This window comes from Thalassophryne amazonica, chromosome 2, assembly GCF_902500255.1.
Source record: "Thalassophryne amazonica chromosome 2, fThaAma1.1, whole genome shotgun sequence".
NCBI lineage: Eukaryota > Metazoa > Chordata > Actinopteri > Batrachoidiformes > Batrachoididae > Thalassophryne > Thalassophryne amazonica.
The window spans coordinates 85,809,177-85,833,574 of NC_047104.1; positions in this window are offsets into that span (position 1 = coordinate 85,809,177).

Below are 24,398 nucleotides of genomic sequence, written 5' to 3' on the forward strand. Positions count from 1 at the left end.
TACACAATATAAATAACAGACATACTGATCAATACTGGTTTACTGGCTACTGCTACTACTACTACTAAATATAGTATACAGTTAATCAAATTAAAAGTAACTGAATGGCTAACACAATAAAATATACTTTTAAAAAAGTTACTATAAAGCTGATAGAAAAGTGGGTCTAAAAATCAACGGAAAAGCCAACTAAATAAAATAAATAAATAAAAAGAAGCTGTATGTAAAGCTACATGAAAACCCAGATGTTTTTCTTTTAATGTTTAAATATTTTGCTGAATATAAAATGCTAACTAAATAAAGGTGAACGCCGTTAAGTCGTGCATGTGCAAGTCGTGATTCAGCTTTACTCTCAGTCGATCTGTGGACCCAGAAAAGTTAGACTACTGTATAATATACTTTGTATTTTTTTGGTCAACTTTAGTAACTTTTGGTTTCAGATAATCTGCGGTCCGATTTTGTGGATCCCAACTTGCGCGAGTTAACGGGGCTCACCTGTATAGCACTAATGTAAAATTAACTGAATATATAGCTAACAATGAGAAACATTTGCATATTAAGTGAAAGGAAACGCTACTTGTTTTTGAATCTTTCAAAACTATCTGAACATAAAAATGACTGAAAATAAAGCTGAATATAAAACTAACCGAATATATAGGTAAATGAAAAAGTAGTTGTTTTTTTTAACTGATATGAAGCTAATATAAACCCAGCTGAACATAAGTAGGCAAATAAAACCTCACTGAAGCTAAATGAAAAGCTAGTTGTTTTTCTTTGAATATTTAAAAACTAACTGAATAGAAAACTAACTAAACATGAAGCTAGTTGTTTATCTTTGAATCTTTAAAAGGTAACAGAATATAAAACTAGTTGAATAGGAAACTAAATGAAAAGCTGTTTTTTTTTTTTTTAATCTTTAAAAAAAAATAAAGCCTACTGAATCTCAACGTATATTGTTGAATATTAAAAACCAGAGCTCTTACAGTCACCTCTAATATTGGGTATTATAAGCTACAAGATACATCCTTATGTCCTCTCTCTCTCTTTCCTTCCTTAGCTGCTAGACTGTGGGTGGATGTGGATTCCCACTAGAATGGCGGCCTGACGGCTAACACAGCACTACAGTATGTCACTGTGAGCACCGATTGTCTTTTCTGCCCATTTATCACACTTGAATTGGAACCAGCCTTGCCTGAAACCTGCTTTCAGTCTTTGTTCGGGTGACTTGGGATGCACGAAGCTGCAATTGAGCTTTTGGAAAAGAGGGTTCCATTGCAAATGTATTCAAGGATATTTTAACAGAGTTCCTGCACTGTACTTCATTTACCTGATGTAATAATGACAATTAGCATGCAACCACAGAACGGCTCAGAGTTCAGCAGATTTACAGCCTGCGTACACAATATCCTGTACTCATGCTGTTTCAGCAAACACACAAAATTGCTTCCACACAAGTGTAAGTTAGCGCTGTTTCAAATAGAATTAAATTAGATTGTGCATGACTGTAAAATGGAAAACAAAACTGCACCAGCAGTGAAAAAAAGGGCTGGTACCACACAAACTATTCTCACACAAAGCAGCACTGATGTCTTATGTCACGCCTGATTTTAGCAAACACTGATGTCTGTGGAAGGAAGTGGAGTGACAGGTGCATGACTGACTACTTAAAGCAGTGGCTCTCTTCATTCCCTTGAACGTTCATGCACGTCTAGCCTGACATGACTGTATAGTCCTTGCATTAGCTTACTTTCATCTCCTGCCACTTTCTGGTTTGTTTATCTGTAATGCACCTTTTACAAGATTTACTTCAAGTGTAGTTCGGAATGAACATTTCATAATAACTAGCGGAGGTAGAATTTCTCCATTAAAAACAATTATTTCTTTGCAATAGGTTGAACTGGTAGGATTCTGGTGTGAATGCACTGTATTCATATGCAGTTTTCTACAAAATAAGACTCTCCTAAACGATATCTGTAAAAGATAAACATTAAATATGCATCCAGATCTTCTGCTTGGGCAAGTGGACTGAATCTGTATGAATGGCTAATGGGTTGCTGTGATGGCAAGCAACTAGATTGATCACTCATTACTATATCTGCTCCATTGGCCATTAACACCCGCGAGGAGCCTAACCACGGGCCCCATCACACACCAGTGTTAAATTGAGAGTGAAGTAGCGTGTTGTCTGTGTGCATGTGGATGTTGGAGGAAGGGTTTGTGCATGATCCAAACATGGCCAACATTAGGCTCTAGGCTGAATGTTGGGATGCCACTGTAAGCTGTGATATCACTAAGAAGGAGGTGGAGTTAGGGATTAAAGCCTCTCCCAAAATCTTCAACATACAGTGATGGTAGAAACAAGGCTTTTTTTTTTTTTTACTGCTTTGAAACAAATTAAACAATTTCTTCAGAAAATGATTCATTGTTTTAAAGAGCTCAAAACATGAAATGAATGAATTGCCTCAAAAACCACTGTAAGGTTTTTTTTTTTATAGTGCATCTCATACAAACAGCAGAAGTGAATGACAATGGTCTTCAAAACATGATGGATCAAATCATGGATTTTATTTTTTCCCTTTGTGTGGCCAGGAAAAAATTCATACTAAAGCGTATTTACTCTCCTGAAAGTGTGGAATGGGCCGTGTTTATGGACTGTGCTGCTCTGTATCTGTGTGGATTTTTCACACGCTGTATGGCAAATTTTATTTTTATCAGCTACATCAGGACTTGCGCAAGTTAAAAAGTTGGAAGTAATGATTCATAATCTGGTAGATAATTTTTTAAAAGATAGTGTTGATTGGAGCATGGTGACTTAGTGATGAGCACTGTTGCCTCACAGCGAGAAGATCGTGAGTTCAATTCCCGCCTGTGGCCTTTCTGTGTGGAGTTTGTATGTTCTCCCCGTGTTTGCGTGGGTTTCCTCTGGGTGCTCCAGTTTCCTCTCACATCCAATGACATGGGGGTTAGGTGGATTGTATCTTTAAATTGTCTGTAGGTGTGTGAGCAGGGGTGAATGTGTTGTTTGTCTGTATGTGGCCCTGTGACAGACTGGCGTCCTGTCCTGGGTGTACCCCGCCTTGCGCTCTATGACTGCTGGGATAGGCTCCAGCCCCCCATGACCCTTGATTGGACTAAGTGGTTGAAGATGTGTGAGTGAGTGTTGATTGAAGTGCAGTATGCCCTGTAAAAGTTTTTCCTCCAAACACTCAATGAAACAACTGCTTCAAAAAAAAAAAAAATTACTCACTATTTCAAAAGGCTTTAAATGTTAAATGGACTTATTGCTTCTGAAAATGATTAACTGTTTTGAAATGTTGAAAATACAAAATAAAACATTTCTTTCACAAAATGATTCACTCACATTAAATATTTGAAAGAGGAAAGCAAATAATTTCTTTCAAAAATTATGGCATTTTCAAGAAGCTTCTAAACACTAAATGAGCCAATTCTCATTGCTTTTTGAAAAGTGATTCATTGGTTTGAAACAGTTAAAGTACGTATCACTAGTAAATAAAATGTCAAAGGAGATGACTATTCTAAATAAATAAAGAATTATGAAAATATTGATGTATTGCATTTCATTTTTGGTTCCATATGTCCTGAGAAATTAAGTCACAAACATGGGGAAATTAGCCTGATTTCACCTGCTAATAAACACTCAGAAACAGCTGTGAGGAATGTGGACTTTGATGACATCATGTTGGGTAATGCACCTTGATGCTCTCTATTGAAATGAATCACATGACTAGTGATATTTGGTGGACAGATTTTCCAAAGATGATATTTTGAGGAGGAAAGCGGGAGGTTTTTGATTTTTATTTATTTATTTTTGAACGCCTCTCGGATAGACTGCATGAAGCCCAGCACACTGTGAGAACGGTCTTCAAAACACAGATCTAACCACAGATTCCATTCTTTCCATTCAAGGACACAGGTGGAGTGACTTTCAGAGAGGCAATAATCCAACCCACAGTCTCACGGCATGTTGTGATTCAGCAGCATGAAATATACGTTAATCTATTGGTTTGTGATACTGTCATGAAACATGCAAAATGTTCATCATGGGACCACAAATTTATTATAAAACTGTACATTCCGTGACAGCTGCACAAAATAAAAAGTGAAGTGGGGGAGTAATGATTTATAATCTGGTATCTAATTTTTTAAAAGATAGTGTTTACTGGAGTGAGGTATGCCCTTTCAAACAATAAGTGAAACTACTGTTCAAGAAAACAGTTTATTATTTTGAAATGTGCCAATGCATGATGCTAAGTCATTCATTCTTCAAGCCCAAGTCAGAAAAAGTCGGGATGGTGAATCTTATATGTAGTTTGACTTCTATTGCATTGCAGACTGTATGAACCCAAAATATTTCATCTTTTGTGTTGTCAACTTTATTTCATATATGCATTCCTGTATTTCAGGCCTCCAAAAAAAGCCGGGAACTAATGCATTTACCACTACTGTTTCCATTCCTTCCATTTCAGGTGTTATTTTGTCACATTCTTACTGCAAAAACATCTTAAGGTGTGCAACAGTAGTGTCGTTATCATTGCATTTTTTGTTTCAAAGTTCTCCACATATTCCCTATCGGGAAAGGTCAGGACTGTGATTGTAACCATGCCTTTGTAATGTGTGCAGAATGTGGTTTTGCATTGTCTTGTTAAAATAAATACATACATATGCATGGACATCCCTGTAAAAGTGTAAATGATCTTTGCCAAGGGCAATGCCAACCAAATATGCCATCACATACCCTAGCTATTATGTTAGTCTTGGTGCTGATAACAGCACTGGGAAAAAAAAAAAAAGTCTGTTGGATTTTCATGATTTAAATATGTACCCCAATTGCACCAGAATGTGATCAATTGTCTTATGTATCTATACACAAGAAAATTCTATTTGAAGTCTGCAGCACTTCAAGACAAGGTTAACATAAGGCTTCTTAGTTGCAAAGGTTTAAGTGGCAATTGTCAGTGTAATTTCATATTGTCATAGTGCTCAACAAAGGCTTCCCAAAAATAATCCTTTGCTAACATCGCTATATGAATTCAGTGCCATCTGAGGAATAAGAGATCAGTGGTGTTGAGCATAAGCTTGCCCTTTACACACTGAAATTCTTCAAGATTTCTTTAATTGCTTGATGATATTATGCACTCGAGAGGGAGAAATATGTGATCCAATCTTTCCTTGAGAGACATTGTTTTAAAACATTTCAATAATTTTCTCACGCAATTGTTGACTAACTGGAGATCCTCCGCTCCGCTTATTTGTACTTTCATTTTCTGTGCCCACTTATTACAATTTCGGGTCACATGGCTGGCGTAGCCTGATCCCAGCAGTCATTGGGTGAGAAGGGGGTGCACCCTGGACATGCCAGTCTATGGAAGCAAATAAAACAGCTGCTTCAGAAAATAACATTGCAAAAAACAGAAGCATAGCTTCAAAAACACAAATCATTGAGTCAGCGAAATGCTTTTTTGGGCAGGGGTGGGGCGGGGGTGGCCCACTCCCTTACAATTTATTTAACAGTGAATATAGGTTTGCTCTTGTATTTTTTTTTTTTTACTTTTATTACTATTTAATATAACTTTGCAAATACCTAGCCCACTGTCTCCTCTCTATTTTTGCACCTACTATTCCCGTACGACTCTATTTTACTTCTTATAGAAGTGATTTTCTTGTTTGTTTTTATGCACCAATAACACCAGATTAAATTCCTTGTATGTGCGAACTTACTTGGCAATAAATTTGATTCTGATTATGAAAGAAAATAAAAAGACTCATCGTTTCCAAATGTTCAAATCGCAATGTAGGAGAAATTTTCTGGACTGCGGAGGCTCCCAACCCATCAAAAGAATTCCTTGTCTTGGTCTTGACCATAAGTCTCCTCACATTCTACAGTGCACGGCTCTTGTCTTTCCCCTGGATTTTTCACACTCACTCAGCCACAGTGCTGCAGGTCAGAAGAGTTTTCATTCCTGCAAAAGGCTCTTTAATTGTAGAAAATCACATGTGCAGTATTATTAAACACGGACTTCCTCCTGGAGGCGCCCACACAGTCTGTCTGAGGCATTCCCTGCTGGTGGCCTGATCCCAGTGTATAAGAAAGAACAACACGTGTAAATTTAAGAGTGGGTCAAAAGGCTTTCTCCGCCTACCGCCACAGGGCTGTTGTCAACTGAACAAAATTTAATAAACCTGCCTGTGACACCTGCACACATTTTCTGTCTTTTATGCACACACATTTTCTTCACCCTGTCTCTCTCGCTTTCTCTCTCATACACCTGGCTAAGTGAAGAATGTACTTGTATTACACACAGTACATTGAACATGCCAATCAGCCACCAGTGCAGCTGTTTGCGTGTCATCTGTGACCCGTCTGCATTCCTTCAGAAATGAACTGTGCACCTCAGACACGCAGCTTTCAGTGGCAAAGCAGGCACAAATGTCATGACAAGCTCGTCCTTCAAGTGAATGTCAAAGTCAGTCAAACAGCTTTTAATTAGCGGAACCAAATGGAAAGTAATATTAAAGGCCAGTCTCCCATGGCCGATTTTTGTCACCGACTGACAGATTACAAATACAGTGTAAGGAAATCGGAGCCAACTGTCCACAACATCAGTCTAAATTTGCGTGTCACATAATAACTGCCGATTGCAAGTGACATTGAACGCAGCACCATGTGCATACAGTGTGCATATGCACCAATGTCTGTAGTTATAACAACCTGCTACAAAGCTAAAACGCACGTATTAACATCTGAAACTAAAGCAACACTCTCGTGTAGCACAAACCTCCTCCAACACTAGTTTCTAGAGGTGGGCAGATCAATCCTAATATCGATAATATCGATACCAACGCTGGTATTGATGCTGAATGATCCTCGTGTAAAAAGATTGATACTCAAGCTTTTTTTCTCTCCCGCACGCACTGACTGCTGTGCGCAGATTCATCAAAGTCTACTCTCTGTAAGAGCAGTGCTGCGCTGTGTCAGACAACATGGAGCAGCGCACCCTTGTATTGTGGTTTGTCAGCCCTCTACCTCAGGAGATTTTGTTTTAAGTTGTGTTGAGTGATATTTTTTAAACGAAAATGTTGATTGTGATAATAAAGTGTTTTGTTGTCAGGTACAATGTTTGGCGAAATTCTATCCTAGGTCTTTTGGATCCTTTGGATCTATGAAGCCTAAATATGAAAAAGTATCAGTATCAGTATCGATATAAGCAATACTGGGCCTGTATTTACTCGGTATCGGATCAATACCAAAATTCCCGGTATCGCCCACCTCTACTAGTTTCCAATTCCACAAATGTTTACCTTGGAAAAAAATTTCAAGGTGAAAGTCCTGTTAGATGTGGCTTTTTATAAGGTAAAATATAGTACAAAATATAGATCAAAAGAGTTTTTCAATGTTAAAATCAAATATCCACTAAATCCACAATACGGCTCAGATGTGGATCAAACTTAGTCTGTTCATCGAGTGACCGTTTACACCTCATTATCACAAATGAGACTGATTGAGGCACTTTTGTTTGAGATACACAGTTGTGCTCTAAAGTTTACATACCCTGGCAGAATTTTTTTTGGGCCATTTTTCACAGAAAATGAATGATAATACAAAAACTTTTTTTTTTTTCGCTCATGGTTAGTGGTTGGGTGAAGCCATTAATTGTCTAACAACTGTTTTTACTCTTTTTAAATCATAATGACAACAGAAACTACCCAAATGACCTCTTTAGCATCAATGACAGCTTGGAGTCTCTGGTGGTCATTGTGGATGAGGTGAAGCTGAAGGTGTCTTGAACTTTATTTACATCAGTTATGAAGAAATACAAACAATATGGCACTCTATGGTAAATCTGCATGGAGTAGACAGTTCACAAAAACTGAGTGACTGTGCAAGAAGAAGAAGAGTGAGGAAAGCCACCAAGACAACCCAGAAGAAGTTATAGGTTTACATGGCTTTCACTGTGACTGTGTGCACAGTGTAAGCTTTGCATTTTGTATCAAAAGTTATACAGCTCATGATAAAGTGGTATAGAGGAGGATTTTCTTAAAAATACCTGAAAATTTAGCTACAAATTGCCAGAAGGTACATCTGAGATGCAAGCCTAGATTTGATCTGTTTTGGTGAAAGAAAATCCTTCTCTGCTCTACTCCACAATGAAGCTGAGAGTGGTGATGCAAAATGCAGAATTTGCACTGTGCACAATTTCTCCAATCACAGCCATAAGCATAAAGACACCAAGTGGCACGTCAAGCCACCGCGCTTCCCACAGAGCTGCTGTGCATTTTACAAAGCCGTGATAATCTCTTCCCGCTCCCCCGGCACACAGCTACTGTACACCATTGCGCACCATCGCTGCCCGCTCAATGAAATCGCTCTGCCCCCCAAAAAAGCAAACAACCTGGATTATATTTTCAGTCTGAAATTTTCATCATGGATGTCATCAAAGACACTGCAGAGCCAAATCCACAATCAAGCCAAAATGATTTATTTCTGAGATTTATTTATTACATCCATCAAGGACGTAATAAAGTCATCAGCATTTATTTATTTGCCTGTCTGACCGGATTATGTCAAAACTACTGCATGGATTTTGACGAAATTTTCAACACAGACAGATATTAGGGTATGGAAGACTCCATTACATTTTGGTGGTCATCCGGATCCGAATCCAGGTTCTAGATCAAGATTCACTTTATATAGGCTTTGAAGGATTACATCAAAACTGCTTCACGGATTCTTATCAAATTTTCACCACAGATACATATTAGGCCATGGAAGACTCCATTAAATTTTGGTGGTGGTCTGGATCCAGATTCGGATTCTGGATCAAGATTAACTTTATATAGGGTTTGAAGGATTACGTCAAAACTGTTCCACGGTTTCTTACCACATTTGCACCATGGATACATATAAGACCATGGAAGACTCCTTTAAATTTTGGAGGTGATCTGGATCCAGATCCAGATTCTGCATCAAGATATCCCTTTATGTAGGCTTTGAAGAATTTCTTCAAAATTACTCCATGGATTCTTACCACATTTGCACCATGGATAAAACCATGGAAGACTCCTTTAAATTTTGGAGGTGATCCGGATCCAGATCCGGATTCTGAATCAAGGTATCCCTTTATGTAGGCTTTGAAGAATTTCTTCAAAACTACTTCATGGATTCTGACCAAATTTGCACCACAGATAGATATTAGGGCATGGAAGACTCCACTGAATTTTGGAGGCATTCCAGATTCAGATTGGCAGATGTCAGAAATCTCTGATTGCTCTTGTTTCTAGATGTAGTAACAAAATAAAAACCAAAGCAGTGTGTAAATTTAAAGTAAAAGATGCATATCACTCCCTATCTGCACAAATTACAATCTGATTATTCACTTTTGTGGATTACTATGGGTCACAGCCTCATGATAATTTTGAACATGTTCAAAATTTTTGTGATTGACCACAGTGTTCTACAATGCTGCTATAAGCACTGGTTGCACATCAGCCAAGTAGGGCATGTGCCCTACTTGGCTGATGTTTTTATCATTACAGGAACCAATTAGGTGGTAATGGTGGACCAGCTTATTGTGTTTAGATTATTGACTTCTACTGTAAATGTCTCTACATTTCACCTTTAAAATTACAAAATATCTTTAAAGTAATCAACTGTATTTATAAGATAACCACATTGTACTTAATCAGGCTTTTCAACCTGGAATAAAATGAGTCCACAGAATCATTATCTCATATCTTTCTTGATAAGAAAAGGCTCTGTAACCTGCTGAATTCTTAATACTTGGGACAGGCGTCAATGCTTGATCCCGATATTGCAATATCATTTTTGACCGCAATACACTGTATACTGTCATGTGAAAAAAAAAATTACAACATCCTGCAGGCATCCATTTCAAAATAAGCAAATATTTGCACAAAAACATTAAAGTTTATCAGTTTGAACATTAAATATCTTGTCTTTGTGGTGTATTCAATTGAATACAGGTTGAAGAGGATTTGCAAATCATTAATTTCATTTAATTAGCTTGTAATGCGCCAAATCACAGCAAAAGCCATCTCAAGGCGCCTTACATAAAACAAGTCAATATAAAATTGAATAAATAATTAAAAATGAATAAAAAATTCAAATACATGAATAAAAACAGAAGTAAAAGAATAAAACAAATAAAATAAAAACTATCCATAAGAAAGAGAATAAAAATAGGTTTTGAGTCTTGACTTAAAAATGTCCACAGAATCAGACTGCCTCACGGTTGCAGGAAGACTGTTCCACAGGGTGGGTGCACGATATGAAAAGGTTCTTTGACCTGCTGACTTCTTCACCCTGGGAAAACAGAGAAGTCCCGCATCCTGCGAACACAAAGCCCGGGCCGGCACGTAGCGTTCCACCAGATCAGCCAGATAAGATGGTGCCATTGTATTCTGTTTTTATTTACATTTTACACAATGTCCCAACTTCATTGGAATTGGGGTTGTACGAGTTTTGGAGGTCCTGTGACTTATACTCCAGTGTGACTTATATACTGAATAAGCACCCATTCATTTGAATAATAATTATGAGAATGAGTATTTATATAGGACTAAAAAGAATAAATGCCAACAATAAAGAGTACACTCGTAAAATCCCAAATTAAATCAAATCAAATCACTTTTATTTATATAGCGCCAAATCACAACAAACAGTTGCCCCAAGGCGCTTTATATTGTAAGGCAAGGCCATACAATAATTACGAAAAAACCCCAACGGTCAAAATGACCCCCTGTGAGCAAGCACTTGGCGACAGTGCGAAGGAAAAACTCCCTTTTAACAGGAAGAAACATCCAGCAGAACCAGGCTCAGGGAGGGGCAGTCTTCTGCTGGGACTGGTTGGGGCTGAGGGAGAGAACCAGGAAAAAGACATGCTGTGGAGGGGAGCAGAGATCAATCACTAATGATTAAATGCAGAGTGGTGCATATAGAGCAAAAAGAGAAAGAAACACTCAGTGCATCATGGGAACCCCCCAGCAGTCTAAGTCTATAGCAGCATAACTAAGGGATAGTTCAGGGTCACCTGATCCAGCCCTAACTATAAGCTTTAGCAAAAAGGAAAGTTTTAAGCCTAATCTTAAAAGTAGAGAGGGTCTCTATCTCCCTGATCTGAATTGGGAGCTGGTTCCACAGGAGAGGAGCCTGAAAGCTGAAGGCTCTGCCTCCCATTCTACTCTTACAAACCCTAGGAACTACAAGTAAGCCTGCAGTCTGAGAGCGAAGTGCTCTATTGGGGTGATATGGTACTATGAGGTCCCTAAGATAAGATGGGCCCTGATTATTCAAAACCTCTGAGACAAGACCTTTCTAATTTTAGAGATACTGCGCAAATGCAAAAAAGCAGTCCTACATATTTGTTTAATATGCACATTGAATGACACATCCTGATCAAAAATGACTCCAAGATTTCTCACAGTATTACTAGAGGTCAGGGTAATGCCATCCAGAGTAAGGATCTGGTTAGACACCATGTTTCTAAGATTTGTGGGGCCAAGTACAATAACTTCAGGTTTATCTGAGTTTAAAAGCAGGAAATTAGAGGTCATCCATGTCTTTATGTCTGTAAGACAATCCTGCAGTTTAGCTAATTGGTGTGTGTCCTCTGGCTTCATGGATAGATAAAGCTGCGTATCATCTGCATAACAATGAAAATTTAAGCAATGCTGTCTAATAATACTGCCTAAGGGAAGCATGTATAAAGTGAATAAAATTGGTCCTAGCACAGAACCTTGTGGAACTCCATAATTAACCTTAGTCTGTGAAGAAGATTCCCCATTTACATGAACAAATTGTAATCTATTAGATAAATATGATTCAAACCACCGCAGCACAGTGCCTTTAATACCTATGGCATGCTCTAATCTCTGTAATAAAATTTTATGGTCAACAGTATCAAAAGCAGCACTGAGGTCTAACAGAACAAGCACAGAGATGAGTCCACTGTCTGAGGCCATAAGAAGATCATTTGTAACCTTCACTAATGCTGTTTCTGTACTATGATGAATTCTAAACCCTGACTGAAACTCTTGTAGACCATTTCTCTGCAGATGATCAGTTAGCTGTTTTACAACTACCCTTTCAAGAATTTTTCAGAGAAAAGGAAGGTTGGAGATTGGCCTATAATTAGCTAAGATAGCTGGGTCAAGTGATGGCTTTTTAAGTAATGGTTTCATTACTGCCACCTTAAAAGCCTGTGGTACATAGCCAACTAATAAAGATAGATTGATCATGTTTAAGATCGAAGCATTAATTAATGGTAGGGCTTCCTTGAGCAGCCTGGTAGGAATGGGGTCTAATAGACATGTTGATGGTTTGGAGGAAGTAACTAATGAAAATAACTCAGACAGAACAATCGGAGAGAAAGAGTCTAACCAAATACCGGCATCACTGAAAGCAGCCAAAGAGAATGATATGTCTTTGGGATGGTTATGAGTAATTTTTTCTCTAATAGTTAAAATTTTATTAGCAAAGAAAGTCATGAAGTCATTACTAGTTAAAGTTAAAGGAATACTCGGCTCAATAGAGCTCTGACTCTTTGTCAGCCTGGCTACAGTGCTGAAAAGAAACCTGGGGTTGTTCATATTTTCTTCAATTAGTGATGAGTAGTAAGATGTCCTAGCTTTACGGAGGGCTTTTTTATAGAGCAACAGACTCTTTTTCTAGGCTAAGTGAAGATCTTCTAAATTAGTGAGATGCCATTTCCTCTTCAACTTACGGGTTATCTGCTTTAAGCTGCGAGTTTGTGAGTTATACCACGGAGTCAGGCACTTCTGATTTAAGGCTGTCTTTTTCAGAGGAGGTACAGCATCCAAAGTTGTCCTCAATGAGGATATAAAACTACTGACGAGATAATCTATCTCACTCACAGAGTTTAGGTAGCTACTCTGCCCTGTGTTGGTATATGGCATTGGAGAACACTAAAGAAGGAATCATATCCTTAAACCTAGTTACAGCGCTTTCTGAAAGACTTCTACTGTAATGAAACTTATTCCCCACTGCTGGGTAGTCCATCAGAGTAAATGTAAATGTTATTAAGAAATGATCAGACAGAAGGGGGTTTTCAGGGAATACTGTTAAGTCTTCAATTTCCATACCATAAATCAGAACAAGATCTAAGGTATGATTAAAGTGGTGAGTGGACTCATTTACATTTTGAGCAAAGCCAATCGAGTCTAACAATAGATTAAATGCTGTGTTGAGGCTGTCATTCTCAGCATCTGTGTGGATGTTAAAATCGCCCACTATAATTATCTTATCTGAGCTAAGCACTAAGTCAGACAAAAGGTCCGAAAATTCACAGAGAAACTCACAGTAACGACCAGGTGGACGATAGATAACAACAAATAAAACAGGTTTTTGGGACTTCCAATTTGGATGGACAAGACTAAGAGTCAAGCTTTCAAATGAATTAAAGCTCTGTCTGGGTTTTTGATTAATTAATAAGCTGGAGTGGAAGATTGCTGCTAATCCTCCGCCTCGGCCCGTGCTATGAGCGTTCTGGCAGTTAGTGTGACTTGGGGGTGTTGACTCATTTAAACTAACATATTCATCCTGCTGTAACCAGGTTTCTGTAAGGCAGAATAAATCAATATGTTGATCAATTATTATATCATTTACTAACAGGGACTTAGAAGAGAGAGATCTAATGTTTAACAGACCACATTTAACTGTTTTAGTCTGTGGTGCAGTTGAAGGTTATTTTTTCTTTTTGAATTTTTATGCTTAAATAGATTTTTGCTGGGTATTGGTGGTCTGGGAGCAGGCACCGCCTTTACGGGGATGGGGTAATGAGGGGATGGCAGGGGGAGAGAAGCTGCAGAGAGGTGTGTAAGACTACAACTCTGCTTCCTGGTCCCAACCCTGGATAGTCACGGTTTGGAGGGTTTAATAAAATTGGCCAGATTTCTAGAAATGTGGGATGGATGCCATCTCTCCTAACAAGACCAGGTTTTCCCCAGAAGCTTTGCCAATTATCTGTGAAGCCCACCTCATTTTTTGGACACCACTCAGACAGCCAGCAATTCAAGGAGAACATGCGGCTAAACATGTCACTTCCGGTCCGATTGGGGAGGGACCCAGAGAAAACTACAGAGTCCAACATTGTTTTTGCAAAGTTACACACTGATTCAATGTTAATTTTAGTGACCGCCGATTGGTGTAACCGGGTGTCATTACTGCCGACGTGAATTACAATCTTATCAAATTTACGCTTAGCCTTAGCCAGCAGTTTCAAATTTCCTTCAGTGTCGCCTGCTCTGGCCCCCGGAAGACAATTGACTATGGTTGCTGGTGTCGCTAACTTCACATTTCTCAAAACAGAGTCACCAATAACCAGAGTTTGTTCCTCGGCGGGTGTGTCGCCGAGTGGGGAAAAACGGTTAGAGATGTGAACGGGTTGGCGGTGTACACGGGGCTTCTGTTTAGGACTACGCTTCCTCCTCAGTCACCCAGTCGACCTGCTTTCGCGGCTGCTCGGGATCTGCCGGAGGGGAAATAACAGCGGCTAAGCTACCTTGGTCCGCACCGAGGTGCGGAGCCGAGTCTCCAATTCGCCCAGCCTGGCCTCCAAAGCTACGAATAAGCTACACTTATTACAAGTACCATTACTGCTAAAGGAGGCAGAGGAATAACTAAACATTTCACACGCAGAGCAGAAAAGTGCGGGAGAGACAGGAGAAGCCGCCATGCTAAACCGGCTAAGAGCTAGTAGCTGCGCTAAGCTAGCGGATTCCTAAAAACACACAAAGTGAGTAATGTGTAAATAATTTAGAGGTGATTCAGCAGAGGGGGTGCTTTAGTTAAGGCACGTGAAGATAACACTGTGAAACAAATCATTATCTAGTTAACTAGATCAATCTAACTGCGCAGATTAAACAGCTAACAGATACAGCAAAACACCGCTGTGCTCCGGAATAGGAAGTGATACAATACCGCAGTGAGAGCCAACCACCAGTAGAAGCTAAAAGTGGATGCTCTCCTTATGCACTGCAAATTACACTGCAGTGTGGCTTTTGACTTTTTCCTCTTCAAGAGGTATTTTTTTTAACAGGTGCAACTTATACTCAGCAAAATATGGTACTTCTCTTGCAGATTAGCAATGGAATATAAGATTCATGATCGTGTTTTTTGCTTTGCTTGTTTTTAATGAACTAACAAATCAGTTGTAAGGTGTTTGGTTTACCATATTTTCCCTACTATAAGACCCTATTTTTGTTACTAGTTTGTAAGGTCCAGGAACTTATACTCTGAAGCAATTTATTGGTCAAAAACTAGGGGTATATGAGTACCCAAAATCACAGTACAGCTTTCAGTACAGTGAAAACAAGAATCACAACAGTAACAATGTTTAACCTATGCTCTTTAGACTAATGTGTGACTGAATAGAATTTGCAGGTTGTTACAAAGAAAAAAAAAATCTTGATTTCTTGTGAAATATGCTTCAAAAATAAATGTGATTTATGACATATATTTTTCATCTTCATGATGCAGTTTGTGACAGATGTGTCTGTACAATAATTAGCTTGACTTGGTAACCCGTGTACTGTGATGTGACTATTTGTGGAGACACAAATTTTGATGTTGATGCTCAAGTAAAATGTTGTGCAGCTATATCAACAATTATACCAAATTTGAGGGTGCCTTAAAACTTTGCACAGCGTTGTAGATGGGCATATCTGTGGAAGCATCCACACCTCTCAGAGTGATCCCAGAGGAATCACCTTAATCAACAAGATCCAGCTGTTTGCGACTTAGTGTTCTCTGTGAAGCAGTGTCTATGGAGACACTGGAAATGTTAGTGTTGACATAAATCCCGTTTACTCCATTGTGCTATGTAAATATTCTGTCAATAGAGGCCTCATGCAGGCTGAGGGGACCCCTATTCATCTCCGCCCTAATGGGATAGCATCCTCCAGGGGAGAGTGGTGGCACAGTCCCTGCCGAGGCTATGAGGAAGTCTCTCTGTTGATAATAGCAGTCGACGGGAGAAACAACCTCAGCAGGTATCGAGCCAGACAAGTGTCAATCAAAGTACCTCTCCTCCCTCTACACTTTTAGTTTCTACTAACCCTCCTCTATATTTGTCCTCCATCTCCACTTCACACTGTGCACGCTGCCAAAATCTGGTTCAAATCTCCAGGCTGGAGATTGCTGCAGTGCAGATAATAGGCAAGAAAACTCTGAGAAATACAGGTTTGGACCCAGAAAAAGACAAACATCAATTATAGAGGTGTAACAGCAAATAATGCATTTTATTTGGTGAGACAATTGAGAATCAGGTAGGATTAAAAACTAGGGCCAACTCATTTTTATTCTCTTTTCTTAGAGCTTTAGTTAACAAACAATAAGCCCCACTCTGAATCACTCTTGAGTAATTAATAATTGCTACAATCATAATTACACAAGTGTGCAATGCCATAAAGCAAATTATCTTGAGAATAAAATGGCGTCCTCTCCAAATTTGTGTAATTTGTAACTTTGAGTCCTAAGACTTCCCCTAAATGGGATGCTGGGTAGATGCAGGTTACATCTACAGCCATGTCTAGTACCCATTTACAACTGAGTGGACTGACAGTGCAAATGAGTTGTTTTGTCCAAGGACAGAGACAGGCATGACCGGGACTAAAATGGCAGTTCTACGTTATAGGTAACTTGACTCCCTATCCCATTGAGCTACCTGCTCTCAAAAGAAAGAACACCAAGACATTTAAAAACAAACAAAAACAAAACTGTGATGTTCTATTGATGTTCTGAACAACTGATGCAAACACCTATCATACGAGGTCTGTTAGAAAACTATCCGACCTTTTTATTTTTTTTTAAAAACTATATGGATTTGAATCACGTGTGATTGCATCAGCCAAGCTTGAACCTTCGTGCGCATGCGTGAGTTTTTTCACGCCTGTCGGTTGCGTCATTCACCTGTGGGCAGGCTTTGAGTGAGCACTGGTCCACCCCCTCGTCGGATTTTCATTGTCAGGGAAATGGCTGAGCGATTGGAGCAGCGCTGAATCAAATTTTTCCAGAAACTGTGAGAGACAGCCAGGTGGAAACCATTCAGAAGATTCAGACGGCTTTCGGTGAGGATACTCTGGGCGTCACACAGATTAAGGAGAACAAAAAGCACGTCCGTGTTGGAAGTGTCACAGGACAAGTTGTGACATGCCCAGCTATTACACAATTTCTCGGATACTCACTAGACTGAAAAGCCACCAAAAGCCGTCCAAATCTTCCGAATGGTTTCCAACATGGACGTGCTTTTTGTTGTGCGCTATTGCGGCTCCGTCCCGACGCACGAATTCCTCCGGACGTCTTTCATTACAAAATCTCCTGTAACAGTGGAATGTGCTGCAAAAGTGCTGATGTCCACCTCTTCTGCAATTTCTCTGGTAGTCAGACAATGTCCCGGATCAACACAGGCTTCACTTTGGAAATGATCTGGTCATTTCAGCCTGTCAATGGCCGCTCGGAGCACGGCGCGCCCTCTGCTGCTGTGGGCCGTCTTTAATCCGGTTGTAATGGTCCTTAATCTGTGTGACGCCCAGAGTATCCTCACCGAAAGCCGTCTGAATCTTCCGAATGGCTTCCACCTGGCTGTCTCTCACAGTTTCTGGAAAAATTTGATTCAGCGCTGCTCCAATCGCTCAGCCATTTCCCTGACAATGAAAATCCGATGATGGGGTGGACCAGTGCTCATTCAAAGCCAGCCCACAGGCAAATGACGCAACCGACAGGCGTGAAAAAACTCACGCATGCGAACGAAGGTTCAAGCTTGGCTGATGCAAGCGCACATGATTCAAATCCATATAGTTTTTTAAAAAAATAAAAAGGTCGGATAGTTTTCTAACAGACCTCGTATATTTGTCAAGGACAATTTGATTCAGATTTTGTGAACAATGACAAAATATTACATCTAAGTCAACTTGCAACTGGATTTGTGGGCCAGTCTCATATTATTTTGGAGTAGTAACTAAACCAGGATCAGAATTAGAATCAAATTTATTGCCAAGTAAGTTCTCACATACAAAGAATTTCATCTGGTGTTGTTGGTGCATAAACAACAATAAAAAAGAAAAGGGGGGGGGACACTTCTATAGGAAGTCAATGAGTCAAATAGGCAAAACTATGTTCATTGTAAAATAAATATAACAGTGGAATGGGACTGTGCAAAAGCATGTGACTGGTGTGCAGATGTACAGTACCTTTCAGTGCAGGGATGACCTATCTGTACTTTGTGGGAGTGGAGGGTGGAGGGGAGCAGAGTAAATGGGGGTCTCTGGCATTATTCATAAGTCTAGCTGTAGATATAGAAGCTGTTTTTGTGTCTTGAGGTTTTGGTCCTGAGCTGCCGCCGAAAGTACATCCTCTGATGTGCTCTCTTGATGAGACAGCTGACGTTCAGCTCCCACTTGAGGTCCTGGGTGATGGTGATCCCCACGCAGCAGAAGGACTCCACACTGGCAACTGGGAATGATGGTGGAGGCCTTGAAGCATGCTGGCACCTAGAATGTCTCCAGTTAGGTTTTGAACATGTCTATGAACAGTGGGGACAGTTGGTCTGCACAGTTCTTCAACATGGATGGAGAGATAGAGTCAGGTCCAGCTGCTTTGTGTGGGTCCTGTCTCTTAAAGTGCCTGTTGACATCTCTCTCATGAATGAAGAGAGGCATGGAGGGGAAGGAGGTGCTGGTGGGTTGGAGCTGAGGGTTGTCTTTGGGAATGGTAAAAGGACGGTCCCATTGTCTTTCAAATCTGTAATAAAACTCGTTCAGATGGTTTGCTAAATGAGGGTCCTGCGGGAGGTTTGGTTTGTCGTTGGTGATTTGTCTGAGGCCTTTCCCATCAGAAGTGGAGTCATTGGCTAAGAACTGATGTTGGAGTTTCTCAGCGTACAGCCGTTTAACTTCTCTGACCACTTTCCAAAATGTCTACTTAGGTCTAAGGAGTGATGCTCAACTGGATAGAGAGATCTCCAGTCGTATCGCAAAGGCTAGCGCATCCTTCGGATGCCTGCATAAGAGGGTGTGGAACAGCCACACCATAACCCAATCTACGAAAGTTGCTGTGTATTCAGCCGTTGTCTTAAGTACCCTTCTCTATGGAGGAGAGTGCTGGACAACCGCTGGATACCGCTGCCACATCCAGCAACTCAAGGCCTTTCAAAAACACTGTCCAAGAAAGATTCTGAAGATATCCTAGGAGGAAAAAAGTGTCAAATCTTGAGGTGTTACACAGATCTAAGTGTCAGTCTGTTGAAAGCATTATCACGAAGAAACAACTCCAACGGACAGGTCACCTCATCCATATGAACAATCATAGAATTCCTAAGCAATTATTCTATTGCGAGCTCGCCTACGGTGAGCATCGAGTTGGAAGACCCAGGAAGCGCTACAAAGACTCCGTGAAGGACTCTCTTAAGAAGTGTGGCATTGCTGCTTGTGAGCTCGAACTGATAGCAAAAAAACCACCCACTCTGGAAAGCCACCATTTAGAAGGGAATTTCCACCTTTGAGGAAAAGAAGGCTTACAACATCCACCAGGCCCACCTTCGGCGAAAAGCTCCTGGCTCTGGTGATGCCCTTTACAGTTGTGCCACCTGCTCAAGGCCGTGTGGATCGGCTGCTGGCCTCACAGCCCATACCCGCGCCATCCACCACCAATAGTCTTCGTCGACTTTGGCGTGATATCCATACTTAGACTCCTTAAACCTGACCATGTCACTGCTCTTGAAAGTCTCCTCCTTCTGCATCCTCAAATGTCTGAGTTTAGGACTGACCCAGGGTTTGTCGTTGTTATACCTCACCATGGTTGGTGTTGGTATCAGCAGTCCTCACAGAAGCTGATATATGAAGTCACAGCATCTGTGTACTCATCCAGACTGTTGGTGGTAGTCTTGAACACATGCCAGTCCAATCTAAACATGCCTGAAGATCCTACACAGCCTCACTGCTCCACTGTTTAGATGTCCTGGACAGGTTTGCAGCACTTTAGTTTCTGCCTGTAGATAGGAATCAGGTGGACCATGGCATGGTCAGAGTGACCCAGGGCAGCACAGGGGCGTCATAATAAGTATTGTTTATAGTTATGTAACAGTAATCCAGAATTCTGTCCTCTCTGGTCAGACATTTACTAAGTTGTCTGCATTTGGGAAGTTCGTTGGATAGATTACCTTTTTAAACATCGCTGAGGACAATAACCAAAGAGTCCAGATTAGTCTGCTCCACATGCAGTATCTGGTCGGCAAGTGTGCGTTGTGCCTCATGCACGTAAGCCAGCGGTGGAATGTAGACACCGACCAGAATGCGTGTCTCACCCTCCTCCAGTGTTTCACTGCGTGAGCCAAGGTGAGAGCACCTTTGACCAAACAAGAGCATAAAGCAAAAATGGATACTTCAAATATAACAAAATGTCTTGCTGACAAAATCTAGTGAAATGCTGCTCCTTGTTGCATCCAAGATACCACAGAACCACCTTGGGTCCTGGATGCCAACCACCCAAGCAGACAACTGGTCTATTGTCACCATCTCTAAAATAACCATCTATCTGCCACAGCCAGGTGAAGTGTGGACATCCCCTTGGCCTTCTCCAGTTACTGAGGTCCTCAACACTCAGGCACCTGCGTGTTGGGCCATACAGAGAGAAAGGGGTCATATGGCCAAAATGTTGTAGTTGACGTTCCCTCACAATACAAGTGTAACCACTCTTTTGATGCAAAGTCATTCCAGCAGTACGCAAGGATCCTCTGAACACACCTAGTACCAAAGATGTCCAGTCATCACCTTAGGTCAGTGGTTAGCATCAAAGTCTCACAACCATACAGCAAAAGAGGCAACACCAGGACCTTAAAGACTTGGACCTTCATTCACCTGCAAAGATATGGGCATTGCCAAAGACCTCTGTCCAGCATCCTGATGATTCCATAGGCTCTCCCCAGATATCTCTAGATCTCAAAAGCTGAGGACTCAGAGACATTTATGTCACTGCCAAGATAGGTGAATGTCTCTGCAAGTTAAACACTTTCAAATACAGATACAATTCTGATGGCTGAGTAGAGGAAGCCAATGAAAACCTGAATATTAGTCTGGATCTAGGACAATCGCAAATCCAGACACACTGATTGCAGCATTTGCAAAGCTGAGTGAAGAATCAGAGAATCTAATGATTTTGTAAAGCTCATAACATACTCAAGGTCAGCAAACCTTTCCTCACCAACAAAAGCACCTAAGTCACTGGTGTCCACAACCCTACACAACACCCAGTCCACACAAGAACTAAACAGTGTAGGAACCAGAACATACCCCTGATGAGTTTTCACTGGGAGAAACTCTGTCTCTGCCTCCACTTCACACAGCACTCACAGTATCAGTGTATACGCTGGCTGTGTCCAGTGTTTGATTGGGGATTGTTGACAAAGTCATGTGAAAATATTAATGCCTTGTGGTGGCATGAAGATCCTATAAATGGGCTGAAATAGCTAAAGGGGCAGCAGGAGGACTGTCAGATGTTATGTAATGTTTACATGTCACATTTGTATTGCAGAAATCATATAAAATCTTGATTGGCAACTTGGTGACACTTGTCTACTATTCCAAAGGCTCACTAAACTAAGAATAAAATATTTGTTTATTGCTTGTGTTCGTGAATAGTGTTTACAGCACGTTTTAGCACATGGTACTTCTGTCATGCTACATGAACTTTACAAATTGTTCAACTTAAAATACTTAAGATATGAAACCATGACACCGCACAATGCAAAAGCAGCCTAATTAGTCATTTGTTTAGTACAGATATATGTCAAATAAAAACAAGATGATGATGATAACATTGCCAAATGCAAATTGTTTGTGTGTGTGTATACACATCGGATGTATGTGTGAGAACATTGGATAGAATTGTGTCAGGGCAATGGACCATAAAAGAAAACACTTGTGCTTTTAAATGCCAGCTACTCGTAGAAGCTGTGAGTAACATTTTCTAAAGCAGTGTTGTCACCACGAAAACATGAGAGCGACAACGCCGTGGCTTTTCTGAAAGCTTTTTGTTAATGAAACATCACTCCGTCAGAGGGTGGTTTGTTACAACAACCACCAGAAGCATTTCTTTCTTTCTTTCTTTCTATAGATAGACAGATAGATAGATAGATGGATGGTGTGTGTGTGTGTGTATCCAGAAAGTATTCACAGCATTTCACTTTTCACCACAAAGATAGGTGCACCAAGCTTGTGTCATCATATTCAAGAAGATCTGAAGCTGTAATTTCAAAAAACTAAAAAAAAAAAAAAAAAAAAAAAAAAAATCATGCTGTCATTATGGGGTGTTGTGAGTAGAATTTTGAGGGGAAAAATAATTTATTCCATTTTTGTCTGCATCACATCTTTGTCCTTCTTCAGTCCACTGATTCCTGTGGACTGTTGCCTTCACTGACGTGGAACATTTCCAGAAACTTTTTTTTTTTTTTTTTTTTACTGGTTTAAAAAGTGCCTGGCACTGATAAAGGCACCATTCTCTTTTACATAATGGATGCCATTCCTGAACTTAACAAAGTCCCATAATGATATCTTTCAAACAGTAACTGTGGCTCTCAGTGTTGCTGATACTGCCCACTCCTCCATCTGCTTTGTGTGTTCAAGTTCACCCGTTTGACAAAGTGAAACGGCAACAAAAACACAAACAAAAACCTGCCTTGAGCTCAAGCACGCACAGCCAACCCTGACATTCTAATTAGTTTTTAAAGTAATTGCTTGAAATGATTAGATGAGTTGGGCTACTTTCCACGGTTACCTCTGAAATGAAAATATAATTGTGGTAGACATTAATTGGACAACAACAGGTGGTTGGTGACTGGAGTCTGTTGTGGATACATTGGATACAGTTCAGTTTTGGAACTACAGTGACACAAACACACACACACAATGCTGTGCTTCCCAACGCCAGCTCTCCAACACCACGTGGTCCATGATTTCCTTGAAGGATCGAACTTATTATCCATCCAAACCTGAATTCTTTCCTCTGCAACCACTGTCCTCTACTTCAGGGGGCAAATAAGAACCTTCAGTCTGTAGTTGAAGCACTGAAGAGTTGAGGGCCAGCGTGGAGAACATGGCACAGAAAGATATCGCAGGACTCTGGGGGGAGACAACCATCCAACTCGGTGTGATCGAGTCAACGTCAGCTTTTCTAAATCCCAACTCTACAACAGAGGATCAACAAGAAGATACTGGAACCAAACTTTGGTTTGAGCTTTGAGATCACATCTGTGTGGTCTAGCACTGCATGTTCACATGCACGTTTGTGTGCATTTCATACTGAATGCTCTCTCTAATATTGCCTGGATCAGTGTGTGTCTGTTTTTGTGTGTTGTGCAGAGTTTCCTTTGCTAAATTGTCTGGAAGTCAAACAGTCCCATCAGTAAGCCAGGCAGAAAGGCCTGTGCATCCCACCACAGAATCCAGGACATGCTAAAGGGGGGACCACACACACACACACACACACACACACACACACACACACACACACACACACACACACACACACACACACACACACACACACACACAACTTTATTCTCTGAGTCACACACAGATACACACTGACTGACTGACTAATTAACTAATCATCACAGAGAACTGCACACATACGTTTCTGTCAGGAATGCAGCCACTGGAGTCCCGATCATACAAAGGACAGTGGATTTTTTTTTTCTGTGAAATTGTGATGATTTTGTGACAAGAAAGTAAGATACTTCAGCTCCTCCCTTATTTTCACTTGGGGTCGCCACAGCAAATCCGAGGTGGATCTGCATTTTGATTTGGCACAAGTTTAACACCAGATGTCCTTCCTGACGCAACTCCATATTACAAGCAGAAAAGGCTGGCGGATTTGAACAGAGAACTGGAAAAAAGCACACTTAACCGCTTGTCCACCACGTCTGATGATGATTTTTCGATTTCAATTTTCAATTTATTTTCATTTATATAGCACCAAATCACAACAGAGTTGGCTCAAGGCGCTTCACTCAAGTAAGGTCTAACCTTCCTAACCCCCAGAGCAGCAGTGGTAAGGAAAAACTCCCTCTGAGGAAGAAACCTCAAGCAGACCAGACTCAAAGGGGTGACCCTCTGCTTGGGCCATACTACAGACACAAATTACAAAACAATTCACAAAATGAATATACAGGAAATGCTGTTGGTGCACAGGACAGGAGGGTCTCCGGCACAAATACAATTCCCATCTCTGGATGGAGCTGCACCCTAAAGAGAGAGAAAAAACAGAATCAGGCATCAGAAAGACAAGAAATACAGTATAATTTGTCAGTATTAAACAAGAAAACCAGAAAATACTAAGGTGATCGCCG